Source organism: Arachis hypogaea, chromosome 6, assembly GCF_003086295.3.
Source record: "Arachis hypogaea cultivar Tifrunner chromosome 6, arahy.Tifrunner.gnm2.J5K5, whole genome shotgun sequence".
NCBI lineage: Eukaryota > Viridiplantae > Streptophyta > Magnoliopsida > Fabales > Fabaceae > Arachis > Arachis hypogaea.
In genome coordinates this window covers 52,844,613-52,850,543 of record NC_092041.1, presented here as the reverse complement: position 1 = coordinate 52,850,543, position 5,931 = coordinate 52,844,613, and the positions used below count along the sequence as shown (strand labels likewise).

Genomic DNA, 5,931 nt, shown 5'->3' with positions numbered 1-5,931 from the left:
CTGATCTCACGGAATGGTTGGCTCGTTTGTCAGACGAGCACTCGGTTGTCAGGCGATCAACCATGCATCGTGCAATCAGGAATCCAAGAGATATTCACTCAATCGAAGGTAGAACGGAGGTGGTTGTCAGTCACACGTTCATAAGTGAGAATGATGATGAGTGTCACGGATCATCACATTCATCAAGTTGAAGAACAAGTGATATCTTAGAACAAGAACAAGCGGAATTGAATGGAAGAACAATAGTAATTGCATTAATACTCGAGGTACAGCAGAGCTCCACACCTTAATCTATGGTGTGTAGAAACTCCACCGTTGAAAATACATAAGAACAAGAGTGATCATTGGTTTCGGCCCCAGAGAGGGAACCAGAAGAACCAAGATGAAAATACAATAGTATAATGTCCTACTTATAGAAAACTAGTAGCCTAGGGTGTACAGAGATGAGTAAAAGACATAAAAATCCACTTCCGGGCCCACTTGGTGTGTGCTTGGGCTGAGAAATGAAGCATTTTCGTGTAGAGACTCTTCTTGGAGTTAAACGCCAGCTTTAGTGCCAGTTTGGGCGTTTAACTCCCATTTGGGTGCCAGTTCCGGCGTTTAACGCTGGAATTCCTGAGGGTGACTTTGAACGCCGGTTTGGGCCATCAAATCTTGGGCAAAGTATGGACTATCATATATTTCTGGAAAGCCCATGATGTCTACTTTCCAACGCCGTTGAGAGCGCGCCAATTGGGCTTCTGTAGCTCCAGAAAATCCGCTTCGAGTGCAGGGAGGTCAGAATCCAACAGCATCTGCAGTCCTTTTTAGTCTCTGAATCAGATTTTTGCTCAGGTCCCTCAATTTCAGCCAGAAAATACCTGAAATCACAGAAAAACACACAAACTCATAGTAAAGTCCAGAAAAGTGAATTTTAACTAAAAACTAATAAAAATATACTAAAAACTAACTATATCATACTAAAAACATACTGAAAACAATGCCAAAAAGTGTACAAATTATCCGCTCATCACAACACCAAACTTAAATTGTTGCTTGTCCTCAAGCAACTAAAAATCAAATAAGATAAAAAGAATAGAATATGCAATGAATTCCAAAAACATCTATGAAGATCAGTATTAATTAGATGAGCGGGGCTTTTAGCTTTTTGCCTCTGAATAGTTTTGGCATCTCACTCTATCCTTTGAAATTCAGAATGATTGGCTTCTTTAGGAACTTAAAATCCAGATAGTGTTAATGATTCTCCTAGTAAAGTATGATGATTCTTGAACATAGCTACTTATTGAGTCTTGGCTGTGGCCCAAAGCACTCTGTCTTCCAGTATTACCACCGGATACATACATGCCACAGACACATAATTGGGTGAACCTTTTCAGATTGTGACTCAGCTTTGCTAGAGTCCCCAACTAGAGGTGTCCAGGGTTCTTAAGCACACTCTTATTGCCTTGGATCACAACTTTATTTTTCTTTCTTTTCCCTCCTTTTTTCCGTTTTCTTTTCTTTTTCTCTTTTTTTTTCGATTTTTTTTCATTGTTTTTTCTTGCTTCAAGAATCATTTTAATGATTTTTCAGATCCTCAGTAACATGTCTCCTTTTTCATCATTCTTTCAAGAGCCAACATTCATGAACCACAAATTCAAAAGACATATGCACTGTTTAAGCATACATTCAGAAAACAAAAATATTGCCACCACATCAAAATAATTAAACTGTTATAAAATTCAAAATTCATGCAATTCTTTCCTTTTCAATTTAAGCACGTTTTTATTCAAGAAAGGTGATGGATTCATAGGACATTCATAACTTTAAGGCATAGACACTAAGACACTAATGATCACAAGACACAAACATAGATAAACATAAGCACATAAAATTCGAAAAACAGAAGAACAAGGAAATCAAGGAACGGGTCCACCTTAGTGATGGCGGCTCTTTCTTCCTCTTGAAGATCCTATGGAGTGCTTGAGCTCCTCAATGTCTCTTCCTTGTCTTTGTTGCTCCTCCCTCATGATTCTTTGATCTTCTCTAATTTCATGGAGGATGATGGAGTGTTCTTGGTGCTCCACCCTTAGTTGTCCCATGTTGGAACTCAATTCTCCTAGGGAGGTGTTTAGTTGCTCCCAATAGTTTTGTGGAGGAAAGTGCATCCCTTGAGGAATCTCAGGGATCTCATGGTGAGTGGGGTCTCTTGTGTGCTCCATCCTCTTCTTAGTGATGGGCTTGTCCTCATCAATGGGGGTGTCTCCCTCCATGTCAACTCCAACTGAATAACAGAGGTGACAAATGAGATGAGGAAAGGCTAACCTTGCCAAGGTAGAGGACTTGTCCGCCACCTTATAGAGTTCTTGGGCTATAACCTCATGAACTTCTATTTCTTCTCCAATCATGATGCTATGGATCATGATAGCCCGGTCTATGGTAACTTCGGACCGGTTGCTAGTGGGAATGATTGAGCGTTGGATGAACTCCAACCATCCTCTAGCCACGGGCTTGAGGTCATGCCTTCTTAATTGAACCGGCTTCCCTCTTGAATCTCTCTTCCATTGGGCGCCCTCTTCACATATGACTGTGAGGACTTGGTCCAACCTTTCATCAAAGTTGACCCTTCTAGTGTAAGGATGTTCATCTCCTTGCATCATGGGCAAATTGAATGCCAACCTTACACTTTCCGGACTAAAATCCAAGTATTTCCCCCGAACCATAGTAAGATAATTCTTTGGATTCGGGTTCACACTTTGGTCATGGTTCTTGGTGATCCATGCATTGGCATAGAACTCTTGAACCATCAAGATTCCAACTTGTTGAATGGGGTTGGTAAGGACTTCCCAACCTCTTCTTCGGATCTCATGTCGGATCTTCGGATATTCACCCTTTTTGAGTGAAAAAGGGACCTCGGGGATCACCTTCTTCAAGGCCACAACTTCATAGAAGTGGTCTTGATGCACCCTTGAGATGAATCTTTCCATCTCCCATGACTCGGAGGTGGAAGCCTTTGCCTTCCCTTTCCTCTTTCTAGAGGTTTCTCCGGCCTTGGATGCCATAAATGGTTATGGAAAAACAAAAAGCAATGCTTTTACCACACCAAACTTAAAAGGTTTGCTCGTCCTCGAGCAAAAGAAGAAAGAAGAGAGTAGAAGAAGAAGAAAAGAGGAAGAAGGGAATGGCTATGTGTTCGGCCAAAGGGTAGAGAAATGGTGTTTAGGATGTGTGAAAATGAAGGAGTGAAGGAGGGTTTATATAGGAGAAGGGGAAGGGTAGGGTTCGGCCATTTGAGGGTGGGTTTGGGTGGGAAAGTGGTTTGAATTTGAATGGTGAGGTAGGTGGGGTTTTATGAAGGATGGATGTGAGTGGTGAAGAGAAAGATGGGATTTGATAGGTGAGGGGTTTTTGAGGAAGAGGTGTTGAGGTGATTGGTGAATGGGTGAAGAAGAGAGAGAGAGTGGTAGGGTAGGTGGGGATCCTGTGGGGTCCACAGATCCTGAGGTGTCAAGGAAAAGTCATCCCTGCACCAAATGGCAAGCAAAATCATGTTTTGAGCCATTTCTGGCGTTAAACGCCGGGCTGGTGCCCCTTTCTGGCGTTTAACGCCAGCTTCTTGCCCATTTCTGGCGTTTAACGCCAGTCTGGTGCCCCTTTCTGGCGTTAAACGCCCAGAATGGTGCCAGACTGGGCGTTAAACGCCCAACAGCTAACCTCACTGGCGTTTAAACGCCAGTGGGTGCGTTCTCCAGGGTGTGCTGTTTTTCTTCCTGTTTTTCATTCTGTTTTTGCTTTTTTCATTGATTTTGTGACTTCTCATGATCATCAACCTACAAAAAAGATAAAATAACAAAAGAAAATAGTTAATTATGAAACATTGGGTTGCCTCCCAACAAGCGCTTCTTTAATGTCAGTAGCTTGACAGAGGACTCTCATGGAGCCTCATAGATATTCAGAGCCATGTTGGAACCTCCAAACACCAAACTTAGAGTTTGAATGTGGGGGTTCAACACCAAACTTAGAGTTTGGTTGTGGCCTCCCAACACCAAACTTAGAGTTTGATTGTGGGGGCTCTGTTTGGCTCTGTTTTGAGAGAAGCTCTTCATGCTTCCTCTCCATGGTGACAGGGGGATATCCTTGGGCCTTAAACACCAAGGATTCTTCATTCACTTGAATGATCAACTCTCCTCTATCAACATCAATCACAGCCCTTGCTGTGGCTAGGAAGGGTCTGCCAAGGATGATGGATTCATCCATGCACTTCCCAGTCTCTAGGACTATGAAATCAGTAGGGATGTAATGGTCTTCAACTTTAACCAGAACATCCTCTACAAGTCCATGGGCTTGTTTTCTTGAGTTGTCTGCCATCTCTAGTGAGATTTTTGCAGCTTGTACCTCAGAGATCCCTAACTTCTCCATTACAGAGAGAGGCATGAGGTTTACACTTGACCCTAAGTCACACAAGGCCTTCTTGAAGGTCATGGTGCCTATGGTACAAGGTATTGAAAACTTCCCAGGATCCTGTCTCTTTTGCGGTAGTTTCTGCCTAGACAAGTCATCCAGTTCTTTGGTGAGCAAAGGGGTTTCATCCTCCCAAGTCTCATTTCCAAATAACTTGTCATTTAGCTTCATGATTGCTCCAAGGTATTTAGCAACTTGCTCTTCAGTGACATACTCATCCTCTTCAGAGGAAGAATACTCATCAGAGCTCATGAATGGCAGAAGTAAGTCCAATGGGATTTCTATGGTCTCATTTTGAGCCTCAGATTCCCATGGTTCTTCATTGGGGAACTCATTGGAGGCCAGTGGACGCCCAGTGAGGCCTTCCTCAGTGGCGTTCACTGCCTCTTTTTCCTCCCAAAATTCGGCCATGTTGATGGCCTTGCACTCTCCTTTTGGATTTTCTTCTGTATTGCTTGGAAGAGTACTAAGAGGGAGTTCAGTAATTTTCTTGCTCAGCTGACCCACTTGTCCATCCAAATTTCTGATGGAGGACCTTGTTTCAGTCATGAAACTTTGAGTGGTTTTGATTAGATCAGAGACCATGGTTGCTAAGTTAGAGTGGTTCTGCTTAGAACTCTCTGTCTGTTGCTGAGAAGATGATGGAAAAGGCTTGCCATTGCTAAACCTGTTTCTTCCACCATTATTATTGTTGAAACCTTGTTGAGGTCTCTGTTGATCCTTCCATGAAAGATTGGGATGATTCCTCCATGAAGGATTATAGGTGTTTCCATAGGGTTCTCCCATGTAATTCACCTCTTCCATTGAAGGGTTCTCAGGATCATAGGCTTCTTCCTCAGATGAAGCCTCCTTAGTACTGCTTGGTGCATTTTGCATTCCAGACAGACTTTGAGAAATCATATTGACTTGTTGAGTCAATATTTTATTCTGAGCCAATATGGCATTCAGAGTGTCAATCTCAAGAACTCCTTTCTTCTGACTAGTCCCATTGTTCACAGGATTCCTTTCAGAAGTGTACATGAATTGGTTATTTGCAACCATTTCAATCAGTTCTTGAGCTTCAGTAGGCGTCTTCTTCAGATGAAGAGATCCTCCTGCAGAGCTATCCAAAGACATCTTGGATAGTTCAGAGAGACCATCATAGAAAATACCTATGATGCTCCATTCAGAAAGCATATCAGAAGGACACTTTCTGATTAATTGTTTGTATCTTTCCCAAGCTTCATAGAGGGATTCTCCTTCCTTCTGTCTGAAGGTTTGGACTTCCACTCTAAGCTTACTCAATTTTTGAGGTGGAAAGAACTTTGCCAAGAAGGCATTGACTAGCTTTTCCCAAGAGTCCAGGCTTTCTTTAGGTTGAGAGTCCAACCATGTCCTAGCTCTGTCTCTTACAGCAAAAGGGAATAGCATAAGTCTGTAGACCTCAGGGTCAACCCCATTAGTCTTGACAGTGTCACAGATTTGCAAGAACTCAGCTAAAAACTGATGAGG

General features: G+C 42.5%; 1 non-coding gene across 1 annotated transcript; it reads left to right on the top strand.

The window, feature by feature from the left end:
- The first annotated feature begins 5,610 nt into the window (after nucleotides 1–5,610).
- Nucleotides 5,611–5,718, top strand: LOC112699835 (small nucleolar RNA R71). Its single transcript, XR_003152772.1, has one exon. It is a non-coding gene; the product is annotated as a small nucleolar RNA R71 (small nucleolar RNA).
- The last annotated feature ends 213 nt before the right edge of the window (nucleotides 5,719–5,931 follow it).